Source organism: Globicephala melas, chromosome 2 (genome assembly GCF_963455315.2).
Source record: "Globicephala melas chromosome 2, mGloMel1.2, whole genome shotgun sequence".
NCBI classification, from domain to species: domain Eukaryota; kingdom Metazoa; phylum Chordata; class Mammalia; order Artiodactyla; family Delphinidae; genus Globicephala; species Globicephala melas.
The window spans coordinates 67,062,728-67,081,233 of NC_083315.2; the positions used below are offsets into that span (position 1 = coordinate 67,062,728).

An 18,506-nucleotide genomic window follows, 5' to 3' on the forward strand; every position below is an offset into this window, starting at 1 on the left:
TGCATGCATAAAACATTTTTACATAGTTGTGAAACTCCAATTTTGCATTCAGCTTTGGAAAAACAACTGTAACATTGTAAAGTATTTTCCGTATTGCTACTTAGTTTCACAATTGTTTTTAAATGACCATGTTGTTTACTTTATGGATCTACTACTCTATAACATTTCCCATATTGCTGGACACCTATATGTCTTTTAAAAATGTTCTACTGGGGCTTCCCTGGTGGCGCAGTGGTTGAGAGTCCGCCTGCCGATGCAGGGGACACGGGTTCGTGCCCCGGTCCGGGAGGATCCCACATGCCGCGGAGCGGCTGGGCCCGTGAGCCATGGACGCTGAGCCTGCGCGTCCGGAGCCTGTGCTCTGCAACAGGAGAGGCCACAACAGTGAGAGGCCCGCGTACCGCAAAAAAAAAAAAAATGTTCTACTAAAAAAGAATGTGGTAATATCTTCATGTATAAAAAATGTTCTCTCCCTTTTTTTTTTTTTTTGGATAACTTCCTTGGGATAAATTCCTAGAAGTGGGGTTATTGGATCAAAACATGAACATTTCTATAGTTCTCAACATATACTGTTAAATGCATGTCCATTCATTCATTCATCAAATATTTCTTGAGCACTTTCTTCTGGCCAGACACTGATTAAGCACTGGGGTTACGGAAGAACATACAGTCTACGCTCATGGGCCCTACCCTCTAGCTGGGGACATGAACCTGATCAGGTCATCACACAGATGGATAAAATTATAACCATGTTAAGCATTACTAAGGAGAGAGACACGAAGCTATAAAAGCATTTCATGGTGGAACCCTACTTTGCTTGGTGGTTAACAGAAGGATTTCCTAAGGAAAAAGTGATTGAGCTGGGGAATAAGGATGACTGGGAGCTAATTTGACCAAAAGGGAGGAAAGAACAGCATTCTAGACAGAGGGAGCAGCGTGTACAGATGCCTTTCGGCAGAGCTGAGGAGACCACAATAGATGGAGCTCAAATTGCTGGGAGAGCCTGAGGCAAGATCAGGCAGGGCCTGCAGACCATCAGAAGGGTGTTGGTCTTTATCCTGAGAGCAACGGGACCCTCCTGAACTGGGTGTGGGCTTTGAAACACTCAATATGGCTGTAGTATGTAGGGGGAGGTAGTTTGAGAAGGGATGGGGGTACCAATGGGCAGCTGTTGCGGTGGTCAAGGTGAAAGGTGATAGTGGCTTAGAGGATGTGAATAGGGATAGAAATGGAGATAAGTGGACATATTTAGGAAATATTGAGGAGGTAAGATTGACAAGACTCGGTAGCAGATTTAAGATGTGTGGGGAAGAGGAAGGAGAAGGATATATGAGGGGCAACTGCTAGATTTCTGGTATAAGGAACAGGATGAACAGTGATGCCCTTCACAGATCCAGAGAACAAGGGAAGAGGACCAGTAGGGGGCTGGTTTTGTACATAAGGAGTTCAAGGTGTTTTTGAGATAGGCAAGTGGAGCTGCCACGTGAGCAGCTGGACTATGGGTCTGAAACTCAGACCAGAGTTTGGGTTACAGCCATGAATTTACGAGTCATCAATGGACAAACGGTGACTAAAGCCACAGGCATGGATGAACTTGCCTAAGGAGAAAGGTTGAGGGTGAACAGAGTCCAGACCAGGTGAGCGAGGAACTTTCACTTTCAGATGGAGGGATACAGCTGGCCAAAAAGACTGAAGGAGACATGGGAGGAAAGCCAGGGGGACATGATGTCACAGAAGCCAAGGGAAGAGTGGTAGAGGGAGGAGAGAGTGGTTACCAGTGTCAAATGCTGCCGAAAGGTCCCAGCAAATGAGTCGAGATCAATGGTGACCTTGGCAAGACATGTAATGATGGAGGGGCAAGCAGCCTGGATAAATGAATGGGAAATAAGGACACTGGGATAGCATGTCTATACAGACCTTTCCAGAAGCATGGCTGAGATGGAGAACCGGGAGAGTAGCTGGAAAAGACAGGGTGAAACCTTGAGGGAGGGTTTTTGGTTTTGTGGGTTTTTTTTTTTTTTTTCCCCAAAAAGGAGGACTTGTGTGTATGGTGAATGCTGGTGGGAAAACTTGGTTGCGAGCAGAAGAGAAGTGACAATAGATAATATAGTCCCTGAGCAGGTGGGAGGGATGAGGTTTGAAACACAGGTAAAGGGATGGACTTTGGGTCGGAGAAGGGACACTTCTTCTCCCATAACAGGGCTGTACTCATTTATACAACATCCAACAAGGACTTAGACGAGTCCGGTTTAATGCTCTGCTGTTGCTGTCTTGAAATTATTAATAATTTTTGAACAAGAGATCCTGCAGTTTCAGTCTGTACTGAGCCCTGAAGATCTTGTAGCTGTCCCTGCTTTCCACAACAGTTTAACCATCTAAAGGTTTAACCACCGAAACCTTTTTTGTCATGGCTGTTAATCTAATAGGTGGAAGTGTGCACCTCCGTTATTTCAATTTGCATTTCTTTGATTCCTGGCCAGGTCGGCTGTGTTTCCTCACATTGGGTTACTAACCATATTTCCTTTTGTGTGAACTGCCTGTGTCCTTGGCCCATTTATGATGTTTTCAAATGCCAAAACCCAGTTTCCTCTGTGGGAATAAATCTCCAATTTGTTGAAATGTAGGGAGAGTGTTTTCTGCAGAAACAGTATGGGGTTTCAAGAAGGCAGGCCTGAGCCAAGAGTAAAAACGCTTCACGTTATTAGAATCACAGTGGTACATGGACACAGTGGTCTTTCAACCAAGCACCTTCCCATCTAGGTTCTCCCTCACTTCTCTGTCTGAAGGCAGGAACTCACCACTCTGTGCTTTGCCTAGGCTGTTCCTCCTGCCTCTAGGACCCTTTTCCCCTTGACTTCTCATAACCAGACCCACAGTATTCTATCCATGCTGATATAGTCAAGTATGTATATATCATATTTTACTGTAATGGTTGATTTCACATGTTTCCCCTTCTGGGGCATGAGCTCCTTCCTGCTACAGACTGTATTGTCTCTCTTGTTTTCCCTCTCTCTTGCTCTCACTCTTTCTGTCCTCATCCTCAGTGCCTCACAGGGTGGCTGCACATACCAGGCACTCAGCTTCTGCTGCCAACTGGATGAAATCAACTGATGGGTGATTTGTATATAAAACTCTGCGGACTGCTTGCTTCTCCTCCTGCACAATTCTTTCACGCTTGACCACATCTGAGCAGCGTGTTCCGTCTGGGATACCGACTTTAAGGAGTGAAGGTCACTGAGAGCAAGGTCCTAAGAGAACAAGGGAGCTGGGACACTGTCATCAAATATGTGAAAGTCTGTGGGTTCCTCATCACGGTGGAGGGGCAGGTGGGTGGGACACCAGGGCTAATGTGTGCTCAAATCCAGTTCGGTCACTAGCTGTGTAATCAGGGCAAGGGGCTTAACTCCCAAGTTTCTGTATCCATTAGAAGGGACTAGCGTATTTCACAGGGCATTGGGAGGATGAAATGAGGTGAAATGTGAAAGCACACAGCCAAGTGCATGGTGCATACTATGTAGTCATTCATCCCAAGTTGGTTTAGAAAACTGCCCTGCAGATACCTCTAGTTAGCACTGGAACCAATGAATGGAAGATACAAGAAAAGGAAAATTTCAGCTAGCACTTTCCAACAGTCAAGGCTGCTGATGGAATGAGCTCCTTGGAGGAAAGTGAATTCCCTGTCACTAGAGATATGAACATAAAGACTGGGATATTATGGGGGGGATTCGGGCATCATATCACAGGTTGGACTAAGTGATCTTTAGGGTCCCATCCAACCTTGAGGACCTTGGATTCTGTGACTGATACAGGAAAGTCCAAGGTAGTAGACATCTTTTGGGTGCCCCCCAAAACATCCATTATCCTCTTCTCCTTTCCCCAAAGGCCTCTGGCCTCCTTACTAAGCCAATCAATTCATCTTATTCCCTGGCCACAGAAACTGGTTCAGAAACAGGCATTTCGGGCCAAGATACAGGGAGGTGTCTGCTTGAGGCTCTGGAAAAGAACTGTCCCCTCTTATTTATAGGAGCTACCAAACAAAGAGGGGCAGGGCTAGGCTTAGGATAGGGTTGTCTCATAAAATACGACACCCTGAGGAATTTGAATTTCAGATAAACAACAAATAATTTTTAGTATAAATAGGCCCCAAATGTTGCATGAGACATATTTATACTAAAAAAAAAAATTCATTGTTAATCTGAAATTCAAATTTAAGTAGACAGCCTGTATTTCTTTTTTGCTAACTCAGACAACCCAGTGATTCCATGGAAGGAAGAAAAGAGAGACAGAAAGAAACTGGATTCTTAGTGCCATACATATGTATATATATATATTTTAAATAAATTTATTTATTTATTTTTTCCTGTGTTGGGTCTTTGTTGCTGCACACAGGCTTTCTCTAGTTGTGGTGAGCGGGGGCTACTCTTCGTTGTGGTGCGTGGGCTTCTCACTGCGGTGGTTTCTCTTTGTTGCAGGGCACGGGCTCTAGGCACACAGGCTCAGTAGCTGTGGCTTGCGGGCTCTGGATCGCAGGCTCAGTAGTTGTGGTGCACGGACTTAGTTGCTCCGCGGCATGTGGGATCTTCCCGGACAGGGCTCGAACCTGTCCCCCTGCATCAGCAGGTGGATTCTTAACCACTGCGCCACCAGGGAAGCCCTCTTAGTGCCATATTTGAACCACGGATCAAGCTTTGCCTGCCGCTCACACTTCTAACATTTTCAGGTACAAAAACCAATACATTCTTTTTATTGTTTAACTAGATTGAGTCTAGTTTTCAGTTCCTCAGAACCGCCCTTAACCTAAGATTGATCAGAAGCTGAAAGCTTTGATCTTGGGATGCAGATCTTGTTAGGAGAAGGCTTGCTTTGCACTCTTTTCTTAGCCTCGTTGCCCTAGTCAGGAACCTCTGCGTGGCTGCATTCCTTCTTGTGATGTTAATTTTCTGTGTCAACTTGACTGGGTCATGGGGTACCCAGATATTTGGTTAAACATTATTCTGTGAGGGCATTTCCAGATGCGATTAACATTTGAATCAGTACTGATTCAAATCAGTACTATATGTATGTTATATATCTACATGTATATGTTATATATACCCATATGTATATGTTTTTATATATACATGTATATGCATATTTATATATTCCATTAGTTCTGTTTAACTGGAGAATTCAGATTAATACACTTCTCTCAGACCAGCATCCCTGCAGACCCTCACTAGGTTAACTCTGCCTTTATTTTTAGAGACCTTTACGAGAAGCGCAGTTGTGTCTTCAACTTCTTCTCCCTCCACCCAAGTGGTCTGAGCTGAGGCCAGCGCCCTCCGAGAAGTCACGAAGTTGTTACGAGCCAAGGGGTGCTGCAGCCTCAGACCTGCACACAGACTGCCTAGTGTCTGCTTGGCTCCAGGGCAGTGAAGAGCTGCCTTGGGACCGACAGAAAATTGACCAGTTTGTTTATCTTGGGGACCAGAAGAAACCAGCTTCTTTTCATTCTCAATGGCCAGGCTTGGAAATCTAGCTTTCCAGAAGCAGTCCTTTGGGAAGGCTCTGACCAGGGCATTAAAGAGGTAGGACTTTGCTGGAAATTGTGCTCTCTGGCCAAGACCAGGTAGAAAGATCAATTTGGGCTTTATGAATAAGTCCCTTCATTTTTCTGGGTCTGCTTTTCCTCATGTGTAAAACAGATGCGGCCGTCAGGCTGCAGAGTGGGTACCAATCAGGGGGATCCCAGTTACCAAGCCTTGGGCTTGAGGCAGGGATTGGGTCGAGGGCAGGACGTAAACGCCAGGTGTGAGGCAGGTTCCACTACAAGAGCAATGGCTGCAACCTTCAAATCAGCTCAACTCACAAGAACAAGCTAGGCCTAACTGCAATGCTTTCAACAGCCCCCAGTGACCCATCCCCCTCTATCTCTCACCCTACTTGGCCCAGCTCCTAACCCTCAACTCCATTTTCACCCCACAGAGCTTTCATTTCATATTTAGGCACCTTGGTCACAACATCTTGCCTCCTCCAAGGATGCCGACTGAGAACTGCTCCTTTGGCCCTTCCTGCTTCGGTCCTCCTCAGATGGGAGAGTCCCTACTCTGGTGTATTAGTTAGGTATTGCTGCTGTAGAAAATAGACCCCAAAGGCTTCCCAGGTGGTGCAGTGGTTAAGAATCTGCCTGCCAATACAGGGGACACAGGTTCGAGCCCTGGTCTGGGAAGATCCCATATGCCACGGAGCAGCTAAGCCCGTGTGCCACAACTACTGAGCCTGCACTCTAGAGCCTACGAGCCACAACTACTGAGCCCACGTGCCACAACTACTGAAGCCCGCGCACCTAGAGCCCGTGCTCTGCAACAAGAGAAGTCGCCACAGTGAGAAGCCCGCACACCACAATGAAGAGTAGCCCCCGCTCGCCACAACTAGAGAAAGCCTGCGCGCAGCAACGAAGACCCAATGCAGCCAAAAATAAATAAAATAAAATAAATAAATTCATTTTTAAAAAAGAGGAAAAGAAAATAGACCCCAACATATAATGGATAAACATAAAGGAAGTTCACTTCATGTCTCATCTAACAGTCCAGGGCAGTCCTAGATTGGAGTTCAAGTGTGGTGAATGGGGAAGGGGACCATCCTTCTCCATGTACTCAGAGACTGTGGTTGATGGCAGCTATGCCACCTTTAAAACATCTTCCAAATTCAGGCTGGGGGATCATCATCAGATGACCAAGAGAAGGAGTATGAAAAGGTTTTATTGGTCAGGCCTGGAAAGAGGACACATCTATCAGTTTTCATTGATGAGAACTGTGCTGTATGGCCTTGCCCAACTACAAGGATGGAGTCTAGCTGCGAGCCCAGGAAGATGAGGACGTGGGTTGGGTGAACAGCTGGCCAGTGTCTGCCATGCCCCACTTCAGCCCATTGGCATCTTGGGTACCCTGGGTTCGTGGCTCATGCTGGCTTGGATGCTGGGCCCAGCCCAGGGTTCCTGAAAGTCCTCTCACTGGGAATGGGAGTGAGCTGGGATTTCGGAAGTGCTGCTTCTATCTCAGATGGTTTAAGGGGAAGGGTGTGGAGCAGCGAGCCAGGCAGGATGTGGCACCACTGCCATCACCACTTTCTCCAAACACCATCATGAACCACATGCCCCCCAGGCCTAAGGAATGTAGCTTTCCCCTGCAGGGAGGACAGGAGTGAGGATGAGCTCACTGGTGAGCTCCCCAGAACCTCAAGAGGTGTTTCTCAGCCCCACGGCTCTGACCTTTCCCAGGAAAACTGTGCACGTGTGTGCATGTGCGCGTGTGTGTGTAGATGACCACACAAAATAATCACAGTACTGCAGAGGTATTATCCCCACTTCACAGATGAGAAAACTGAGGCTCAGAGAAACCAACTTTTCAGGGTGCAAATTGTAAGCCAGGGTTTGGAAACAGGTCCTATTTCTCTCCCTGTTATCACACTCCTTCCTCCTTTCTCTCGCTCATGTGTCCTTAAGTTTATTCAAACGCCATGTCCCCACGAAGTCTATTACTTCTGTCTCCACAACCCCATTGTCCTTCATCTGTGTCTCTTTAAAGTCTGCCTTGGGATAGGATTTTTTGTGTGCATCTTGTTCCCCTGTAAGCCTCTTGAGGACAGACTATGTCAAATTTGCCTCTGAACCTCTCCCTCCTGAATTTATATATATATATATATATATATATATATATATATGTAAACACACACACACACAAATACCCATTCAGCGAATGAATACTTTAGTCACAGAATTCTTGAACTCAGTTAAGTGGAAAATCTAAGTCGACTATGAAAGAAAGATCAAAGGACGATTTATAGTAAACCACACACTCGCTCCTGTATTTTTTCTTCACACCCTGTTCCCTTCTCTCATATCCTGGTTCTCCCCGGCGGGCTTTCATGGGGCTTGGCTCATTCACTCTGGCTAGAGAATTTCCTAACATTTTGTTTATTAGTAGTAGTAGCAGTAGGACTATTACTATGAATAGCTGAGATTTACAGAACCTCTAAATGGTATCTTCCCTGAGTGTGGGGCCTGTGTAGGCCCTTGGCCACAGCACGGGTCTGGCCCACTCTGTACTTTCTTTTTTTTTTTATTGAAGTATAGTTGACTTACAATGTTTCAGGTGTACAGCAAAGCGATTCAGTTCCATATATAGAGATGTGTGTGTGTAAATATATATATATATATATAGAGAGAGAGAGAGAGAGAGAGAGAGGGAGAGAGGGAGAGAGAGAGAGAGAGAGAGAGAGAGAGAGAGAGAGAGAGAGGGAGGGAGAGAGAGAGAGAGAGAGAGAGAGAGAGAGAGAGGGAGGGAGAGAGGGAGAGAGAGTTCCCTGTGCTATACAGTAGGTCCTTGTTGTCTATCTATTTCATATACACGTACTTCCAATATGTGGGATTTTTTGGATAAACAGACCTGTTTAGTGTCAGGCATTTGGGTCAGACTCTCTAAATACGTTACCTTTAACTTTCAAAACCACCCAGAAAGGAAATTATTATAATCATTATTTTACAGATGAGGAAACTAAGGCTCAATGAGGTTAAGTAATCTGCCCCACATCACACAGTTAGGATGCCACAGAGCCCAGTGCCAGGCAAGGACGATCCAACCCCAGGGTGCACCCTTTGTTATTAAACCACGAGGCCTCCTGGCACCTTTGCCAGTTGTATCCCAGTCTCTCTCCTTCTTTTACCTATTCACTCACTTAGGAAATACTTCTGAGCATCTATTACATGGGAGATGCCAGACAGGGATGAATAGTGCAGAGGTGGTTTTTGCCCTAATGGAATTCATGGTCCAGTGGTCAAGGTAGACATTAAACAAGTGAGGGCACAATTAGAGACCCACCTTCAAGTACGGTAAGCGCCATGAGGAAAGGGAAGAATGCCATGAGGGACTTTCTTGGCTCGGATGGTCAGAGAAAGTCTCTCTAAAACTTGGACGTGATCGACAAAGAATTACAAAGAGCCAGCCTAGTGAGGAGAGTGTGTTCCAGGCAGTGGGAACATGACTGGGGTGGCCCTGAGGCAGGAAAGTGGTGGGCACAGAGAGAAGCACAGAGAAGGCCAGTGTGGCACACCAAGGTACAGAGGACTCCAGGTGAAGATGAGCTATAAGCAAGGACAGATGTCGGGGTCACTGGCTGAGGAGCCTGGGTTGTTTTCTGTGTGTGGCGGAGCCTGGGTTGTTTTCTGTGTGTGGCGGACCAGGGAAAGGATTTCAGCAGGGGAACTTCTGTGTAGTGAGGGGGTTGGATGAGACCAGAGTGGAAAGAGGAAGGAGGCTATCGCAGTAATCCAGAAGAGAGAAAGGTGGTTTGAACCAGGGAGAGGTAGTGAAGGTGGAGAGGAAGTGACAGATTGGCAATGGAATCGAGAGGGCTCAGTGTTGGAGCCTTTGCAGAGGAGCTGGGATTTCCATACAAGCCTGGGGGGCTGGGCTGAATCCAGTCTATACGAACAGGGAAGCCCTATACGAGATTCTCCAAAAAGATCCTGACGAAGAGGCTCAAGTTTATCCCACCAAGTCAAAGCAGCTGAGTCTTCATTTTGAGCATCTGTGACAGAAGGCTACTCGAGGGAGCGCTGGTTCTGCCTGTAAAGGTATGATTATTACAGAGTAAAGGCCTGACACTGAGATGGGCAGGGTCACCATGTCCCATCAGAGGAAAAGACAGGTCAGTGGGTCTGCCCCACAGGGCTGCCCACTGGCTCAGGATGAGCTGGACCAGGATGAATGGTTGGAAGGAGGTATTTCTATCCTGGCCCAGGGGAGGGGTCCAGAGATCCAGGCAGAGTGGCCACGTGTCAGGAAGCAGGCTGTGTCTGCAAGGTGGAGATAAGCAGTGACTTAGGGGACAGAAAGCCCAGCCTAGGGGTCACTGGCTGAATGGAGCTAAGATGTTGCTCAACGGAACCCAAGGAATTGGGGACATTTTCATGATTCATTTTCCAACTTGAGAAAGGTTTAGGTGTATTCTCCTCTCTGCCCTCTTTCCCTTAAACTCACCTGTGGATACCCCAAGTGCCGGTTGTATTTGGGGGAAGACTTGCTAGGAATGCCTTCATTTAATTTCTGGGTTTAGCCAAATCCACTGGATTTGCCCAGCTGCTGGGTGAGATTGGCTTTCTGTGGCTTGGTCGTCCCTGGGTTCCAGTTCAGTAAAAATAATGGGAGTTCTTCAACTAATGTCTGCCCTCAACCTCCTTCTCTTCTCCTGACCCCTTCACAGCTCCCTGACTATGGCTGTACCCACAGCTCAGCTCTGGGTGGGATATATTCCCTGCCAGACCCCTCCTCAGTCCTGCCCTGCCCCAGCCTCCTGCCAGGGCAGGGGCTTAGACACCCGCCACACTCTCTGAGTCCTCTGTGTCAAGAAGACAGGTCCTGCTAGCCCACACCCTTTCTCCTGAGGAAGCCAGGCCCTTTGAGCAAAGCTGTGATGGGCCACACGTTTCCCTCTCCTTTAAAAATAAGCACTCCCTGTGGCTCAAGCTGGCCTTCACCCTGGTGCGGTGACTCCCTTCCAAAAACCTATGTCAGAGCATCCTTTGTAACGCTTGGGGAAGAGCGAAGGTGGAAAAAAAGGCTTCTGTTTATCCGGATGTTCAACATCCAGAGAAGGAATATTGTTTCTCCAGTCAAATACTGGGGCTCCATTGAAAAATATTTTCAATCTCCAGCCTGAAGTCCAGCGTCTTTGTGAACCTCAGCCAATACACACAGTCCAGGTATTGGATCCAGGCCCATCTGTCCCAGGCAGCCACATTCCTGTCTGATGTCCTGAATATGGCATACCTGGTCTTGGTCCCAGAGGCGACTGCTGTGACATTCTCCCATCCTATCAGTGGATAGGGTTAAGGAATTCTCTCCCAGTCATTACAGGGAGGCTAGGGGCTGCCAGAGGAAGGATGGAGTCACGCCAAGGAAGGCTCGTGCTCTGGAGGTTACAGAAATGAGGTGGCTGAAATCTCCTTCCAGCCAGCCAGTATCCTCCCAGATGTAGGATAAGCCTACCTAAGGATGTGGCTTTCAGACCTCACCTAGTCTCTCCCTCTGCCTGTCTACATTAAAAACACTGGGGTTGTTTTTTTTGGGGGGGGTACTTTTTCTTATACTACAAATGCAATTTAGAAATTGTAGATAAGCAAAAGGAGAAAATGAAATTCACCCAATTTCCCGTCTCTCAGAGATAATAACAACTATGTCCATTATACTTTATATAATTCAAGCATTATTTTTATGCATGATATATAGCTTTTAAAAAACACTAAAATGAAATCATCCAGCATATACTATTTTATAACTTGCCTTTTCCACTTAATAGTGTATCATGAATATCTGTTTAATAAATACTCTTCTAAAACATACACAGCTGCAGAGTATTTAATTCAACTGATGGGGTGATTAACTGAGAATTAAACAATCCTCAGTTAATGGATACTTAGGTAGTTTCCAAGTTTTGACTACTATAAACAATACTATGATGGACATCCACACAGCTAAATCTTTGGGAGCACCTGTAATTATTTGTTAAGAATGATGATAATATACCACAAGCAAACCAGAAAGAAAAAAGAGTGATGATGATAGTTACCGTATCTTTAGTGTTCACTCTGCTTTATCTGGAAACAGACATGTAGCTTACCCAATCTACCCAACTGTACATGTCAGAGGCAGAATGCATACCCAGGTTTGTCTGACTCCAAGTCCAGGTCTCCAAATATCATTCCCCCTGTCCTACTAGGTTGATGTTTTAGAATGACGGGGAACATGGTAAGACTAGCTAATTCTAGGAGCACAAGCCTACGGATGCACTCCATTAGCTGTGAAATGAGTTCCCCAGTCAGAAGCAATGCTGTGTGAAATGCCATGAGAGTAAATAAGATATGCTGTAAGTCTGTGGATGGTGATATGGGCAGAAACATCATGGGCAAGGAAGACAAACCCATATCCAGAATATTCATCTCCCCCAGTGGGAGAAACAAAGAAGTGCTTCCAAGATGGAAGTGTTCCAATGTAATTGACCTGCCGTCAGGTGTTTGGCTGGTCTCTACAAATAGTGATGCCACATTGGGAGCTCCGTGTTGGTTTCTGCTATGGTAGGTAGGTTGGGGATTCAGAAGTGACTGTAGCCAGATTGGTCTTGGTGAGTAGAAGTCCATGTTGCTGGGCCCATGCAAAATCTCCATTCATGCTGCCATGGCTGCTTTGTTTATGAGTCCAGTGACACACACAGAATGGGTTATCTTGTTGACCTGATGATTAGGATCGTTCTGTGCCAAGGCTGCCCTTCGATGAGTATTCACTTGGCATGCAAATATCTTCACCTCTGAGCCTACTTTGAGAGACCCATCCAAATACCTCTTTCTCAGACCTCCTCGCCATTAAATTTCCAATTGTGCTCTTTCCAAGTCCCTGACCAAACCATTAGCCACGTCCATGACTGAACATAGATCCAAACCCCTAGCCATATTTCCTTCCAGGTAAGATGAACATCTAGGTGTCCTGCTCGAAGTTCTGCCCACTGGGAGGATTTCCCTTCACTACTGTCCTTCAGGGAATCTCTGAGTGGACCTATAGTGCTGGAGAGCTGCCACCAGTGGCCTCAGCACAGCTCTTATGTCCCTTACCCGTGGACCTCTCTCCACAGGCCCTCATGGTGGGATTCCTAAGGAACTCCCTAATGGCAACTATAATAGAATTATAGAAAGTGCCCAAACCCCGTAGATTTGTATCTGGGAACAGCCACTCAATGACCCAGACATTGGGCTGCTTTCTCAGCTTCATCTTGGTGGTCCTAAGGCAGAGACCACGTCTATTGACCCCTTTCATCTAAGAATGAGCCCCTTTTCCACCAGGGATGTTCCCCGAGGGTGGCAGGGACAAATCTACCTCCCTGTCCTGGTAGCATCCAGTTTCCAACACCCACAGCACTCAGCAAAAAGCCCAGGCCCCTCTTCACATATTTTTCTCCCCAGGATACAGAGGCTGTAGGTAAATCAAGTTTATCAGTAGGAAGGGTCACAACCAAGACGCCCCTGACCTCCAGGGTAGAGAGCTGTTTTGGCTCGTGTAACTTAGGAAGCTGTCAGAGTATTTCTAATCTTCTCAGGGCTGAGCACAAATCCCACCCACCCGCCATTTTATCAATTCTGAAGCTGACGTATGTCTTAGTGTTTGCATTTACTGTAGGTTCCCTGCCCCCCAAACAAAACAAAACAAAGCTATTATATCAATGGTGAATATCTTTCAGTTAAGTTATTTCTTGGCATTGAGATATTAGGGAAAATGATAGCCAAATTCATGGGAATGGGTGAAATTACCTAAGGCAAAGAGGTGAGGTAGGAAGAGAAGAGAACTAGGAAATAAGATAAAATAAAAAATTATTAGTATTGTAATATCAGTTAACAATTAATTGACTGCTTACTGCGTGCCAGGTACTGTTTTAAAGGCTCTGCAAACATTAAGTACTTTAATTCTGATTATAACCTTATAAGCTAGGCATTGCTTTCATCATCAGCACCCCCATTTTACAGATGAGAAAATTGAGGAAAATTGCCCAAAGCGTACAGCTAGTCAGTGGTAGAGGTGGGACCACAACTCCGGCAGTTCTGGTTCCAGAGTCCTCTCCCAACTTCCGTGCTATGTCCACATCAGGGGTAGGCACTTAATCAGGCATTTTCCAGACTGGGTACCCTGTATTTATCCATCAGAGTTATTAGTTGCAAGCAATAGAAACTGACTTCTTTCTTTAAGAAGGAAAGGGATTTGTGAAGAGGCTATTTGTCTAGGCATCAACCAGCCACAAGTGCTAAGCCCATGGGAGAAATGTTAACAACATGTCAACCCCTGACCAATTTCAGCTCCATGAAAAGTGGGATGTCTGGGCATTTATGAATCCTGATCTGATGCACCACCTTACCAAAATAATGAACCTGAATCTGACCAAGCTTCTGAGGTAATTACCAGTTTCCAGGGAACGCAGAGGCCAGAAGACATGTTAAACAAAGCTATAAGATAGCAATCACCCATGACCGGAGCATAGAAGGTTCGCTAGGAAAATTGACCATAATTCCTCAGGAAATAAGAGGCACAAAACCGTAAAAGAAGGAAAATCTTTAGAAATGGAAAGTCATTTAAGAGCATGTTAGCTAAATACAATGGGTGAATATTGTTTGGATCATGATTTGAATAAACCGACCATAGAAATACTTTTTCAGCCAATTAGGGAAGACTGAATACGGCCTGGGTATTAAATGATTTGAAAGAATCATCCTTGGTGGTGTAGGTTGGCATGGTGGTAATGCAGCTCTTTGTGTGGTTGTTAAGTCCATATCTGTTAGAGACATATACTGAAGTATTTATGAGTGAAATGATAGGATGTCTGGAAGTTGCTTTAAAATAAATTACATAGATCCTCCACTCTAAAGAAGGAGGCACACAACTCCCCGCTGTTTAAATGTGGGCTGCACATAGTGACTTTCTTCCAAAGGGTACAGTGCGGAAGGGATGGGTGGGGAGAATGAATAACTCTACAGTGGAGAAACCCAATGAGCACTACTTCAGCCAGGTGAATAAGGCCAACATCAACTACAGTAAATCATGTTGATGGTATATACTCTTAATATGGAGCGATGAAAATAGCACTCTACCTAGGCCATCTTCCTCCCCAAAACCCATCACCTCAGTCTAATCATGAGAAAAACAGTAGACAAATTCCAGCAGAGGGGCCTCCTGCAACATACCTGACCAGTACTCCTCAACACTGGTCAAGGTCATCAAAAACAAGAGCAGTCTCTGAAAGAAAAACGGTTTCTCAACCAACAACACTTCTGACACCAAATGTGTGGATTTTCCGCACCAAAAAATTCTCCAGTTTTCTGTAGACACCCACTGGGTGTACTATAATTTAATTCAATTCTGACATTAATGCAGGCCCTGCAGGTTAAGGGCTCAGTCCCACAAGACTGCCCCCACTTCCAAGGCCAACCACAAGTGGTGGGTGTCCAGGTAACCCACACTTCTGTCTGACTTGGCTACAAATTGAGGGTTCCCATGATCCTCTCCTCAGGTTCAATAATTTGCTATAGGGCTTCCCTGGTGGCGCAGTGGTTGAGAGTCCGCCTGCCGATGCAGGGGACACAGGTTCGTGCCCCGGTCCGGGAAGATCCCACATGCCGTGGAGCAGCTGGGCCCGTGAGCCACGGCCACTGGGCCTGCGCATCCGGAGCCTGTGCTCCGCAACGGGAGAGGCCACAACAGTGGGAGGCCTGCGTACTGAAAAAAAAATAATAATAATTTGCTATAACAACTCACAGAATTTAGGGAAACACTTAAATTTACTGGTAGCATTTAAAGGAACAGCTAGTTGAAGAAGTACACAGGATGAGAAGGGTCCCAAGAGCAGGTGTTTCTGTCTCTCCCATGTGGACATCCCAGCACATGCAGGTGTTCACCAACCTGGAAGCTCTTTGAACACCAAGCCTGGCTCCTGGGAGGCATTCATTCAAAACTGAATGGTTGAGAGGATGTGGCTGTAGAAATGATCTTGCCTCTTAGGGAGAAGGTGATGAAATCCTGGAGTTGTGAAGCCAGGGTTCTAGCCCTGACTCTGTATCCTACTGACTGTGTGTCTTGCAGGGAATTTCTCTCTCTCTCCCTCTGAACCTGCCTTCCCTCCCCCTACAATAAAGGAGGTAGACCAGATGCCTTCTTAGCTTATCCATTCCTCGGCCTAGGTCAATGTTACTGCTGGACAAAGGGTCCAGTCCAGAGGCTCCTGCTGTCAGCAAGGCCGGCTCACAGCTGACCCGGTGACTCCCCATGCCAGCCCCCCCCCTTTACTGCTAGAGGGGAGGTAGGTGTCTGCCACACGCTGGCAATGGGGCCTTCAGAAGGGTCTCAAGGGCCCTGGGGACTCTCTCCAACAGGGGGCAGATGAGGGTTGCGGACCAATCCCCAAGGACTCTCCCTGTTCTGGGATTCTCTGGGTCATCACCAAGCCCACATGCGAAGGCCTCAGTCACAGACGTCCTGGCTCAGGAGCACCTGGAGAGAAAGCCCAGGAGGAAGGGGCAGGTCACAGTGCTGTTCACTCTGGACCTAGGGTCTGTCCGATGCTGCCCCTCCTGGCCCAGGCACTGGCTCTGTGGGAGTGCAGGAGAGCCGGGGTGGATAACACACACTTCCCTCCAGGGGGAGGGAGGCTTAGAGAGGAGCGAATCCCAGAACATAAATCAAATGAGGTGTAAAATTGTTCCCAGCCACGCTTCGTTAAGCTGCTGCAACATGTCCTTAGCGGCGGCCCCAGAGCCGGGGAGACACACAGGCAGGCACCTGGTGGGTGGGTAGTCCAGGAGTGATGATGTGGGGTCTCACAGCTCATCTGGGGGGCACTACTGACCCACGCTGGACCTCACTACCCCTCTAGCAGGGCATGAGGAAGGGGGCTGAGGGGCAGATCTTAAGGCTGGCTTGTCCTCACCAGCCCCTCCTCTGAGTTCTCTGAGAATCTCACTTTGGGCACCGCCCCTACATCTCAATCTACAGAGGGGCCGAGGCCCCAGGAAGGGCTGTCAGCAAGCCATCAGCAGTTCCAGACGTGGCCAGGGCCCAAGGTGCCCAGCTTGCCTTCTAGACTGAAGTCAGCGGTCTGCTAGTCCTCTTCTGTGATCAGGCCTCTTAGCCAAAGGCACAGGGAGGAGCCTACCTGGGGTGACTTGGGACCTGTCAGTGGTCCCCAGACCTAGATTTCCAGGGTGCAGAACTTCTTTTGCTTGCTCTTTTGCCAAGTAAAGGTATTGTTTTAAACCCTACAATCAATTATCAGCACTATGTAGTCATGCTAGTAGCAAAAAATTACCATCAGCGTAGTCACGTCCCTAAATTCACTGTATCATCCCCACTTTTCTCATTTCATCGTGAACTGTGAAAATTCTACTGCCACCTCCAGAGGTCAGTGGTTTGACCATGGCCTTGGTGGCCCACCAAGAATCAGGTCACTGCTGTGCATCAAACGCGGCTGAGGGTCCGTCAGGGGTCTTCTAGAAAGAGGTGTGAGTTAGGGCATGTAGCCCTTCTCACCTTCCAGCCTGCATCTTACCTTTCCTGCAGCTCTAACAACTCTTATCAGGAGAGCGTCCATCCAAACTGAACTGTATTTCCAGATCTACAGGAATCTGAGCCAGGTGTTCAAGGCCCGATTTTTCAGGGATGGGTGTTTCAGGCCCTGGGGATTGTATTCTCTATGTAATAAGGGTAGTCGTGTTAGCAAGATAACCCTTTTTACTACATAGCTTTTGCAGGCCAGGTTCCCCTGAAGCAGTTGGAGGTGAAGTTTGGGGTGCAAGATGTTATAAAGACCATCCACGAAATGAAAAGACAACCTACTGACAGGAGAAAATATTTGCAAATGATATGGCCAATAAGGGGTTAATATCCAAATTATATAAACAGTTCATACAACTCGACATCAGAAAAGCAAACAACCCAACTGAAAAATGGGCAGAAGACCTGAATAGATTCTTCCGAAGAGGACATGCAGATGAAAAGATGCTCAATATCGCTAATCATTAGGGAAACGCAAATCAAAACCACAATGAGTTATCATCTCACCCCTGTCAGAATGCCTACCGTCAAAAAGAAAACAAATAACAAACGTTGCCAAAGATGTGGAGAAAAGGGAACCCTTGTCCACTGTAGGTGGGAATGTAAACTGTTGCCACCACTGTGGAAAACAGTATGGAGGTTTCTCAAGAAACTAAAAAGAGAACTATCATATAACCCAGCAATTCCACTCCTCGGTATATATCCAAAAAAGCCCTGAAAAGACTAATTCAAAAAGATACATGCACCCCAATTTTCATAGCAGCATTATTTACAATTGCCAAGATATGGAAGCAACCTAAGTGTCCATCAACAGGTGAATGGATGAAGAAGATGTGGTACATATATACAATGGAATATTACTCAGCCATAAAAAAGAATGAAATGTTGCTATTTGCAACAACATGGATGTACTTGGAGGGCATTATGCTAAGTGAAACAAGTCGGACAGAGAAAGACAAATACTGTATCACTTATATGCGGAATCTAAAAAATACGACAAACTAGTAAGTTTAACAGAAGAGAAACAGACTCACAGATATAGAGAACAAACGAGGGGTTACCAGTGGGGAGAGGGAAGAGGAGAGGGGAAATATAATGGTAGGGGACTAAGAGGTATAAAATATTATGTATAGAATAAGCTACAAGGATAGATTATACAACATAGGGAACATAGCCAATATTTTATAATAAAAATTGTGAACCACTATGTCGTACACCTGTGACTTATACTGTACATCAACTATACGTCAATTAGAAAAATAAAAGATGTCATGAAGGCTTGGCCAGTGCCCATCAGAGTGTCCCACATGGACCCACATGGCTGGGTCTTTATGCCCCCAGCTTGCTCCGTCCCTGGCTGCAGCCTGCCCCCAGGGAGGGCATGAT

At 46.5% G+C, this 18,506-nt stretch overlaps 1 protein-coding gene across 1 annotated transcript in view; it reads right to left on the minus strand.

The window, feature by feature from the left end:
- Window positions 1-18,506, minus strand: part of SMAD3 (SMAD family member 3) — a 192,291-nt gene that overhangs the window by 173,503 nt on the left and 282 nt on the right. The gene's annotated exons all lie outside the window — the stretch shown is intronic.